Below are 12435 nucleotides of genomic sequence, written 5' to 3' on the forward strand. Positions count from 1 at the left end.
TTCTTGGCACCTGTACCCAAGCAGCAAGGCCTGATGGGAAGAAGTGCACAAGTATGTTGACTGATCTCACTTCAGATTTTTGACCACACCTCTCAGGTGGTCACTTGTTGCTGCCAAACAAACCTTTAATTCCCTGGTGGTAGCTGAGTTGTATTCAACTGTTTTGCAACCCCATAGACGGTAGCCTGTCAGACTCCTCTTTCCATGGGATTTCCCAGGCATGACTACTGGAGCCGGTTGCCATTTCCTACTCCAGGGATTGAACCCTCGTCTCCTTTGTCTCCTGCATTGCAGGCAGATACTTTTACTGCTAAACCACCTGGGATGCCCTGTAATTCCCTAGTAAGTTCACTTTCTCTCTCTGGTGACTATTTCTCACAGTGTTACTTATCTGACATCAAATACCCAACCTTCCCACATTACCTCTCAGATGATAACCTCCTCAGACTTTTAGAGATAAATAGATTCAAAGAACTAACTAATCTCCCCATTTCACATTTCTGCCAGCCTTCCTGCCTCCAGCCTTCTTTGTCACTTTCCTTCTACAGAATTCTAAAGTCAGTTCTTCCACTTACGCCTTGGATCCCAGCACCTGCTGACCTCAAGGGCTTTGCCACCGCAAAGATCCCCACATTTTACTCCATTTCTTTCTTGCATTGTCAATTTTTACCCTCTTTCATTGGTATAAAAGTGCGCTGTGATACCTTTCATCTCAAACAAACTTTGCCTTCAATCATTTGGCTAACTCCAGCACCTTTACTGGTAGCTCAGCTGGTAAAGAATCCGCCTGCAGTGCATGAGACTCCAGTTCAATTCCTGGGTCGGGAAGATCCCCTGGAGAATGGATAGGCTACCTACTGCAGTATTCTTGCCTGGAGAATCCTTAAGGACAAAGGAGCCTGGTGGGCTGCAGTGCATGGGGTCGCAAAGAGTTGGGACATGACTGAGCAACTAAGCACATGCACGGCACCTTTCCAACAGAGCTTTTTGAGAGCGTTATCCAGTTTGCTGTCAACTTCTGTTTTCTCACTTGCTCCTTGACCCACTTACTCCAATCCAGTTGCACCACAGCCACTGAAACAGCTTTATTTAGTAAGAGTAAGAAATCCCCCCAATACTCATCCTTTCGAAAGCTTCGTTTGCTTGTTTTGCTCTAAGTGAAACCTGTCTCTCCCCTGGGGACACAGTTTCCCCTGACGCTCTCAGTGACTGTTTTCACTTCCGCTCTTACCCCAGCGTTGCAGGGAGTGAATTCCTTGAATGCTCAATGCCCTTCCCCTCCTCCTGTTCCACTGTACTCTGCAATCCATCAATCACAGTTCATTCCAGCTCTCTTCTGACTCCAGACTCATACTTGAGTGCCTTAATGTGGCTGAAGAAAACTATGCCAAGGTCAAGTGGGCCCTTAATACTGCCCATGAGTTTTAATTTATTACAATGGTCTGTCTCTTCATTCCCCGCCTCCCCTTGACAACTGTTTCTCTCTTCACACTTGAAACACCTCCCTGCATATTGATTCTTGGTTGATGACCTTGATTGCTATTTCACCGGAAGAAAAAAAAATTAGAAACTACCAGGAGAGAACTTGCTTCCCCCTGCCCACAGGTACTTGCGATGAACTATGTGTGCCTCCACTAAGGCCAGCCTCTTCCTCTAAGCAGTAGATCTCCCAGTTCTAAAACCAAAATTTCCTGGTGTCTCCCCAACTCAATGGTAACTCCATCCTTCCAGTAACTCGGGCAGATAATTGCGGCATCCTGCTTGAGTCTATTTGCAGGCTTACATCCAGCTAATCAGCAAATCCCATCAGCTTTACCTTGAGAACAGTCTCTACACTTCTCACTGCATTCAGTTATTGATATCTCCTGTCCCAAGCCCCACTATTTCTCACTTGTGTGCTTAGTCTCTCAGTTACGTCTGACTCTTTGCGACCCTATGAACTGTAACCTACCAGGCTCCTCCGTCCATGGAATCTTCCAGGCAAGAATACCGGAGTGCATTGCCATTTTCTTCTCCAGGGGATCTTCCCTACCCGGGGGTCAAACCCATGTCTCCTGTGTCTCCTGCACTGCAGGCAGATTCTTTACCCACTGCTAAATTACAGCAATCGCCTCCTAACTAATTTCCTTGCTTTGGACTTTGCTCCCCACCTCTTCCTGGCCCCCATAGCGTCTGCTCAATATGGGAGCACCTGTGAGGTGCTCCTCAGCCCAAAACCCGGGCTTCCTGTCTCACAATGAAGGCTCCACTCCCCTCTTGCCCCATTCAGTCACCCTCTTCCTCACTTACTCTGCTGCAGCCGGTCTGGCCTCCTTCCGAGTCTTTAACGTTGCCAGGCACTTTCACACGTGTTCTTCCCTCTTTAAATGCTCTTCCTCCAGCCGCCTGCATCCCTCATTCCCTCTGCTCATTCAAGGTTTCACCAGTCACCCCAGCGCTGTTACTTTACTTTATTTTTCTTTCTCTCTTTAATCCCTGCCAGCTCTAGCCTCAGAGCCGCTGTCCTTCCTGCACCCTCTTCCTGGGATGCCCTTCCATGTGCTATTCCCGTAGCTTCCCCGGCTATCTTCTGAAGGTCTTCCTTGTGTGCACTCCTCCTCTGACCGCCAGCAATGGACAACTAGTTGGGCTAGTTCTCCCAACACTATAGGGAAGATTCTATTTGCTAAGGCTGAATCTTCGAGAAGGGCTTCAGCAAGGTCTTTCGTCGCAGTGTCCTTCATATCAGTTGAACAAGACTGAGTCGGGTTCAGAAGCAAAGGAAAGCTTCATTATTAATGGAATAATGGACAGGCTCCAGGTCTAGAGCCTGATTACTCTTAAATTGCAACCCTGCCCTCCACACCTGGAGCTCTCTCTCCTGCTATTCTTTGCTGTTGCTCAGTCACTAAGTCATGCCCAACTCTTTGAGACTGAAAAAGCCCTGCTTGGGCTTCCCTGGTAGCTCAGCTGGTAAGGAATCCACCTGCAATGCAGGAGACCCCAATTCAATTCTTAGGTGGGGAAGTTCCGATGGAGAAAGGATAGACTGCTTACTCCAGCATTCTTGGGCTTCTGTGGTGGCTCAGATGATAAAGAATCCACTTGCAATGTGGGAGACCTGGGTTCAATCCCTGGGTTGGAAAGACCCTCTGGAGGAGGGCATGGCAACCCATTCCAGTATTCTTGCCTGGAGAATCCCCATGGACAGAGGAGCCTGGTGGGCTATAGTCCACGGGGTCACAAAAAGACATGACTGAGCGACTAAGCACAGCTTATTTAGTTTTCTTATAAGTGCTCAGAATCAGCTAGCATACTATAATTTATCTTTTTCCCCCTCATAGATTGGGGATCCCATGAGGACAAGGATTTTCCCCTGTTTTGTTCACAGGTGTAGCCCTAGTCCCTTGAACAGTATCTAGTGTGGAGTTGGTACTCAATATGTATCTGCTCAATGAAAGACCACTTTTGTGCCAAAGCTGGTGGTCAGTTCTCTAAATTTTATTTGAATTTACAGTAACTTCACTGGTGATGACTCCCTCCTTGAAACATTTTTCTCTAGGCTTCCATGACCCCGGACACATGTGATTGTCTACTTACCTCATTGGTCACTTCTGCGGTTCTTGAATATTTCTCTTCCGTCAGATGTCTAAATGCTGGAGGGCCTCGGGTTCTCTGCCCTTAACAGTCTTCTCCACCTATCCTTTTTTCTCAGGAAATCTCATTCAGCACCGTAGCTTTGAAATATTACCTATAGGCTGATGACACAGTATTTTATCTCTAGCCCAGATGTCTGCCTTACATTCCAGACATATCTCTCCACTTCCTACACTGCACACCTTGGATGTCTAATAGGCCTCTTAAACCTTCCATGGCCCGAAGCGGTGCCATTGAATTTTCTTCTCTGTGAGCCATTGTCCCACCCCCACCTCCAAACAGTTTCTGGATAGTTACACCAAAAGCTCTTTGAGACAGACCTGTCTTGTTCACTGCAACCAAGAAAAATGCCTGACCATTGTAAGCACTCCATATCTATTTGTACTCTTGGTTCTTGGTGAAGATTCTTCCACTGAGGAGAAATAGTTTGGGTCACTTCTGTTTAACCTCATTTTCCTCATTCTTAAAATGGAGCTGAAGAGCAAGATGAAGTATGTGAAGGAACAAACCGCAGGGCTCAACCCATGGGAAAGGGTTGGCCAAAAAGTTCATTCAGGGTTTTCTGTAACATTGTATGAAAAATCTCAAATGAACTTTTTGGCCAATATCTATCACCCTCATTTAAAAAAACATTTATTTAATTGACTGCACTTGGTCTTAGTTGTGGCACGAGGCGTCTTTAGCTGTGGCATGTGGGGTCTAGTTTCCTGACCAGTGATCAAACCCAGATCCCTGCATTGGGAACACAGAGTTTTAGCCACTAGACCACCAGGGAAGTCCCAAATTACCCTCCTTTCTATAAGACGCTTCATCCTTGGAAGGAAAGCTATGACAAACCTAGATAGCGTGTTAAAAAGCGGAGACGTCACTTTGTCAACAAATGCCCTATAGATGTCCATGTGCAGATGTGACAGTTGGACCATATAGAAGGCTGAGCGCCAAAGAATTGATGCTATTGAACTGTGGTACCGGAGAAGACGCTGGAGAGTCCCTTGGACAGAAAGGAAATCAAACCAGTCAATCCTAAAGGAAATCAACCCTGAATATTCATTGGAAGGACTGATGCTGAAGCTGAAGCTCCAACACTGTGGCCACCTAATTCAAAGAGCTGACTCATTGGGAAAGACTCTGTGAAAGATTGAGGGCAGGAGAAAAGGGCAAGAGGATGAGGCAGTTGCATGGCATCACCAACTCAATGGACATGAGTTTGAGCAAACTCGGAAATAGTGAAGGACAGGGAAGTCTGGCATGCTGCAGTCCATGGAATCTCAAAGAACCAGATGTTAGCCACTTACAACAACCATAGGTCTTATTTAATTCTCATGAGAAGATTTTGAAGTGTTACCCCATTTTTTTTAACTTGGCAAAACTGAGCTCAGATAGGAATGATAAATATGTAGAATTTAAGAGAAAAATATAAACTTCTTACGGCAATGCCCGTCATATACTAGGAATGCATTCAAACTATAAAGATGTTTTTCTAAACACCCCTCACTCGGTTACCCTCAAGGCAATGGTAATGAAGTAAGTCATTTAAACTGTACTGTAGTATGGCACATTTCTGATCATGTTTCCCCGCCACCTGGCCCCCCTCCACGCCAATATGCAGAAAAGATGCATAAAACTTCATTTGGAGGTCAGGGCATAGTGGGGCACAGGTAGCTGGTGGAAGTCTGTATCTCCTAGTTAGTTGTTTTTAGTCCTGTTTTTAAAGAAGAATATGATCCCTGCAAAGTGATTGCAGGGGCTGAGGTCCGAAGGTGATACACATACAGTAAAGGGAGAGCTGATTCTCAGCACCTGGCATGTGGGTAACTCAGTGACTATTTGTGGAGGGGAGCAACAGGCTTTTTTCACATGCCCTTGTGGCTGTTTTTCTCTCAATTATCCCCACTTCTTTAAATAAGGAGGGGAAAGTTGGGTTATGAATGAAAGATTAAACTGCTAAGAGATCTAGATCAAACACTTTTATTTCACTAAGTGCAGGACATTCCATTCACTCCCAGACTGAATAAGGGATTAACATTTTAGTCAAGAGTATATTATTTGTTTCTCAAATGATGTTAGAGCCTTATGGTTCCACCCAGCTCTCTTTTGTAAGAAGCAACTCAAAATACTATAGTTCCCCAGAGAATGCCCCAAACAATCATAATGGTAAAGTCATAACCTTAGGAAGAGTTTCACCTTATATTTCAACTGGCTCAAATGCTTCCCTTTTGATGAAGAAAACTGCCATGTTTCATCAGGAATTCCAATCAGGGTAGTCAGATATGGGACTTACAACACTGACATCACTTTCAAGAAGCAGTAAGAATTCTCCCACCAAAGTTCTTCAAAACAGGACTATAAGAGAAAGAGAATTTGGTTTTCATCTCACTGACCTGTAACCACTGAGTCATCATGCTTCTGATGATTATTGCTGAAATAAGTATCCTTTTGTGGTTATAAGTTATAAGCAGTGTTCAACTCTTTATCTGTCAGAGTTGTTTCTAATCATGTAATTTTATTATTTGAAACTATATTTTCTGAAAATTACATAAAACTGACTAAAGAAAAATCAGGGGGCTTCCCAGATGGCGCTAGTGGTAAAGAACCTGCCTGCTGATGTAGGAGACATAAGAGATGCAGGTTCCATCCCTGGGTTGGGAAGATCAGCCTGGAAGAGAGCAGGACAACCCACTCCAGTATTCTTGCCTGGAGAATGCCATGGACAGAGGAGCCTGGCAAGCTACGTACAGTTCACAGGGTCGCAAAGAGTTGAACATGACGGAAGCTATGGCAAAGAAAAAATATAGTTTTCCTCCATTTATTTTCTCCTTGTTTAAAATTCTGTAACTTTTTATTATTGAAATTTTAGAAGTCAGAGAATAAGCAAGGTGATTAAATACTGTATTAATCTCTTCTATGATTGTTCTTGAAACTTAATGATGTAGAAGTAAATGTCATGGGGATAAAATTAATTTATTCAAGTCATTAGAACACTGCAGTCCAGGCCAGTTGTAATAATCATAGCAGTCTTTTTGGAGCTCTAAAAAGTCACAGAGCTCCATTTTCTAGGAGCTCAAGCACCATGGTGCGTGCATGTTCAGTCGCTCAGTCATGTCCAGCTCTTTGCCACCCCGTAGACTGTAGCCTGCCAGGCTCCCTTGTTCATGAGATTCTCCAGGGAAGAATACTGGAGAGGGTTGCCATGACCTCCTCCAGGGAATCTTCCCCACCCAGGGATAGAACTCAAATCTCCTGCGGCTCATGCATTGCTGGCAGATTCTTTGCTGCTGAGCCACCAGGGAAGCCCCAAGCACTATGCTAAGGAACTTTAAATATACTAGCCCAATTCTTATAATAATCTTTGAAGGTATTACCCCCATTTAATAGATGAACAGAGTTAAATTCAGAGGTTAAATTACCCAAGTAAAAAAATTTACCAAGACCACACCACAAGCCCTTTGCACTTTCCCACATCAGATCAATTTTATCTTATCGATATAATACTACTTATATGGGTGTAAAGAGAATTTTCCTGTTTAAACATAGGTGGTTTCTGAGATAGGCATTAGGGACTTAGGAAAAGAAGCATTTTTGTCTTACTGACCAAATAGTACCCAAAATTTCTTTGGGGACCATTTATTAATCATGCATTGGGTTTCCATTTACTATACAACTTGATGATTAAGTTTTATCCTTTAAAATATCAAGTTCTCTCTTCTATTATTTTACTTATACTTTTACTAAGTATCTTTTGCTTTCATACTTGATATTATTTTTTATTTCAATGAGAGCTACATCTTTGCAAACAAAACCAAGAAATTCGTGTTTTTGGTTTTGTTTTTTTGGTTTACTGAAGAGCTGCACGTATGGATGTGAGAGTTGGACTGTGAAGAAGGCTGAGCGCTGAAGAATTGATGCTTTTGAGCTGTGGTGTTGGAGAAGACTCTTGAGAGTCCCTTGGACTGCAAGGAGATCCAACCAGTCCATTCTGAAGGAGATCAGCCCTGGGATTTCTTTGGAAGGAATGATGCTAAAGCTGAAACTCCAATACTTTGGCCACCTCATGCAAAGAGTTGACTCAATGGAAAAGACTCTGATGCTGGGAGGGATTGAGGGCAGGAGGAGAAGGGGACAACAGAGGATGAGATGGCTGGATGACATCACTGACTCAATGGATGTGAGTCTGGGTAAACTCCGGGAGTTGGCGATGGACAGGGAGGCCTGGCGTGCTGCGATTCATGGGGTCACAAAGAGTCAGACATGACTGAGCGACTGAACTGAACTGAAGAGCTGCATATTAGGTTTGAAGGTCAATGAGTAAAGTGAAACTCTCCAACAGTCAAAATTACCTTAAAAAATCCTTTAAATCATCCGTATAGTCCTATACATGTGATTTGTGCATGTAACACAGTTTCTTTCGTTTTTTTCAATAATAAGTGTTTATCTATGGCCCTCAATCACACTTTTTTCCTTTCTTAAGAATATTGATCAAGCCATCACCAACCATTTATCTACTACTTGAACAATGTGTCTTAAAATTACAAATGTTTCCATTGGTTTCACAAATATTCATTCTTGGTTTCAGGTTTCATTCCATCCATCACCTTTAATACAAGTAAGGAAAAGGGGGGATTGCCCTGGTATATGATCCCACTAAGTCAACTTTAACATGATTGAAAACCACTGGAACTGGAACTCACTAGCTGGCTTAGTTCTCTTCCCTTACACATGGTGAAACTTTCCAATTAATAAACTTTTCTTTCCCATATTCCAAATATAAAGATCTTATGCTCATGTAGGCTTGTATTATTTTATGAAAACTAGCGGAAAACCAAAATACCCTATCCCAAGGAAATACAATATATACAATATATACAGTAGCACGTATGCTCCTGAAGCAGGCAGTTGTGTTGGTGTCAAATATAAGTAGAAGCACTGATGACCATCTGTAAGCTTATCAGTTTGATGTAAATGATTTAAAAGAGGCCACAAAGAAGATACCATGGACTAGAAAATGCAATAGACATGCCCAGAGCACTGAATGCTCCCGCCCAAATGGGAAACTGCTGCCTCTCAAATGATACTGCTGCAAACCTAGGATAGTAAGTAGATGTCAAGAGGTATTGAATGAATGACTCTGGGCCTCCCAGCGATATTAAAGTAGATGGGAATTAGGAGTAAGATGAAATGTCTGTCTCATCTCCTCCTCCCAATTCCACAAGGAAAGAATTGAGCCTGGGAAGAAGGAGTGTCATGTTAGTCTTTTTTTTTTATTATTAATTAATTGATTATTTATTATTTTGGGCTGTGCTAGGTCTTTAGTGCTGCACGAGGGCTTTCTCTAGTTGCGGTGAGTAGGGTCTACTCTTTGCTGCCGGACGTGGGCTTCTCATTGCAGGGGCTTCTTCTGATGTGGAGCACAGGCTCTAGGCTTGTGGGCTCAGTAGTTTTGGCTCCTGGTCTTAGTTGCCCCAACACATGTCGAATCCTCTTTGACCAGTGATCGAACCCATGTCCCCTACCTCAGCAGGTGGATTCTTAACCACTGGGCCACCAGGGAAGTCCAGCCATATTAGCTTTTATATCATGGGCATAGTTGGTCACGGTGATTAATGGAGCAGGACTGGGAAAGTCTTAAATCCCTGTCTGGAACAAAATTGAAAGGGAGAGTTATAAATAAACGAATCAGTATTATATCGTGTGCTGTGTGTTCTAAGTCGCTTCATTCATGTCCAGTTCTTTACAACCCTATTGATTGTAACCTGCCAGGCTCCTCTGTCCATGGGATTCTCTAGGCAAGAATACTGGAGTGGGTTGCCATTTCCGTCTCCAGAGGAATCTTCCTGACCCAGGGATCGAACCCACGTCTCTTATGTCTCCTACATTGGCAAGCAGATTCTTTACCACTAGTGCCACCTGAGAAGACTATTATATTACATCGCAAAAGAAGAGGTTTGGAAGAATAGGATTATAAAATCTTGTGGAGGCAATAAAGCTTATCTAGCGTTTCATTATTAAATGTCTAATTTTTATGAGCTTTCCCATTAGCAAACTATGAATCATTTTATTCATTAATAACAATTGCATAAAATCTTATAGTTAAGCAAACACTTTCACTCTTCTTGTCATCTCAGCAATCCTGTGATTACAGCGTTTTCACCATCTGCCAAAGAATACAAGCTTCTGGCCAACCACAGCCATGTCCTGTGGATCACTATTCCTGTGCCCACATGTACTAAGACAATCAAAAATGTTTGTTTCTTGAAGAATCCCCCCTATTGCAAATGAAAACACAGATTCCAAAAGGTTAACTTGTCCAAGCCCTGTGAGTGGTAGAGCTGGGAATTTGTCCTAGGCTTTGGCTCTAAATTCTGTGACATTTGCCCAAACTGGATGAACAAATATCTCTCAGCAAATGTAGATATATACATTTGATTCTTAAATTTTTTAATTGTTCAAGATAATGTACATAGGGACACTTACAGATTGACTTCTCTGTTTTATTTTTTTTTTGATCTTGTTTAAAATTGGATAGCTATTTACAATGGAGGCTTCCCAGGTGGTACAGTGGTAAAAAAAAAAAAACAATCTGCCTGCCCATGCAAGAGATGCGGATTCGATTCCTGAGCTGATAAGATCCCCTGGAGAAGGAAATGGCAGCCCACTTCAGTTTTCTTGCCTGGGAAATCCCATGGACAATGGAGCCTGGTGGGCTACAGCCCATGGGGTCTCAGAGAGTCGGACACAACTGAGCAATTGAGCATGCAGTTATTAATATTTACAATGTTGTGTTCATTTCAAGTGTATAGCACTATAGTTCATTTATACATATATGGACAGGGAGGCCTGGCATGCTGCGATTCATGGGGTCGCAAAGAGTCGGACACGACTGAGCGACTGAACTGAACTGAGGATATCATTCAAACAGCAATTATGTCCCTATCTTCCTCTGCAGTTCTTAAGAATGAACTTAGACTAGTTGATCAGATTGCATGTTTCTGCTCTTTTCATTTTTTTTCTAGTAGTTCTTCATGGACATGAGGATCCTGATAATCTCTGTCTCACATAACCTAGATATGTGTTCATTTTTTAAATTTCAACCTTTAAGGCCTTGCAGCTAAATGACACTTTCCAATGACACTTTCAGAACCATTCGTTTTACAGAAAGTCAAGTAGAATTCTGCCATTTCAGTTCCTTTTTTTTTTCTTAGCAATTTTACAGTTAATTTAATTGCATGGCATCTGTAACTAGTGAGTGATCTTATCACAAAAAGAATGACTAAACTCATTTCAATTTATATTTAACAATTACGTATCAGCAATCATGTGTGCTTTTTATAGAAAGTCTCTGAAAAAGACTTCTTTCCTCCATTTTCCTAAATTTCAGAACCTACCGTAATTTCCTCCTTGCCTCTTTTTATCCGGAATCCAAATTGAATTCTTACTTCAAGTGCTGATTTCCCTTCCCAGTTAAAAATGCCTGTTAATACTTTGATGTGTCTTGTGATGGTTAATACTTTTCCCCCAGGTAACTTCATAAGAATTACCATTTAGCACTTAAAATGATTCTGACTCACCAAACTTAAAAGTAAGTGTGATTTTAACCTAGGCCTTAACTCCCTCTAGCTGTTCATCTTCAATCATGCAGTGCCATTCACATATTCTTCAGGCATTTTTCCTATTTACTTAAGAAACAAATTACTACGTATAGTTCCAATATGAAATAAAAACTTTAAATGAAATCCATGACATATTAAAATATCTATTATCACTCATAATCTTTCTTAATGCTTTCACATCCTAGGACTGAGGTTTTCCTACTGGTTTTCTTGCTCTTCTGTTCCTCTTGCCCATCCTTCTTAGTGTGTGTGTGCATGCTAAGTTGCTTCAGTTGTTGTGTCTGACTCTTTGTGACCCCATGGACCGCAGCTCTCCAGGCTCCTCTGTCCATGGGATTCTCCAGGCAAGAATACTGGAGTAGGTAGCCATGCCCTCTTCCAGGGGATCTTCCCAACCCATGGATTGAACCCGACTCTCTTGAGTCTCCTGTACTGGCAGGCAGGTTCTTTACACCCTAGCGCCACCTGAGAAAAACATCCTTCTTAATAGGGAGATTTTATTCTTTATTACTTTTTTCCCCTTCTTGTCTTTTTCTTGTTTCTCTTCCTTTTCATTCTTTGAACATATATCTTTTCTTTGGTTCTTTTAACCTTCTGTCCTGACTTCTACTTCTTTCTTGACATCTATATTCTCAGCATATGTATTAGTGTTTTTAATATTTTTACATTGACTTTGAGAAGAATCACTTAGCTTTCTTCCATTATCTTGGCTGACATTTATTAGGGATCTTTTAACTCCTAATTTCAGCTGCTGCTGCTGCTAAGTCGCTTCAGTCGTGTCCGACTCTGTGCGACCCCTTCCTTTTATACTCAGTACTTCTTCAGTGCTCAGGTATTGGCACTCATGTAGTGGTAAGCTGTCACTTGAATTGTCTGCCCAGTTTCCTTGGTTCACTGGACCCAGTTCCACATCCTGGCCATTCCACGAAATTTTGGAATGACTTATCAGTCACAATGTCCTACCTGCCTTTGGCTATAGGCTTCAACACATGACCAGGTCTGGCCAGTCATTGGCACCATCCCCCTGCCCACAGTGGTGGTTTCAGTATGAGGTTCCTGACTCAAGGAATGCTGCCAGGGTGCATCTTCCCTGCCTCAAAGAAGAAAGATATCTTTGATTGAAGAGAGTGAAACCAACACACAAAGAGAAGCACTAAAAGCGGATATAGAAATGGAAAGTTCTAATGAAGAA

The 12435-nt window shown here is 42.5% G+C and overlaps 1 long non-coding RNA gene across 1 annotated transcript in view; it reads right to left on the reverse strand.

The window, feature by feature from the left end:
- The window catches only part of LOC138990988 (uncharacterized), a 426908-nt gene that overhangs the window by 132840 nt on the left and 281633 nt on the right, over window positions 1-12435 (reverse strand). The window lies entirely within an intron of this gene.

The sequence above is a fragment of the Bos mutus genome, chromosome 15, assembly GCF_027580195.1.
Source record: "Bos mutus isolate GX-2022 chromosome 15, NWIPB_WYAK_1.1, whole genome shotgun sequence".
NCBI classification, from domain to species: domain Eukaryota; kingdom Metazoa; phylum Chordata; class Mammalia; order Artiodactyla; family Bovidae; genus Bos; species Bos mutus.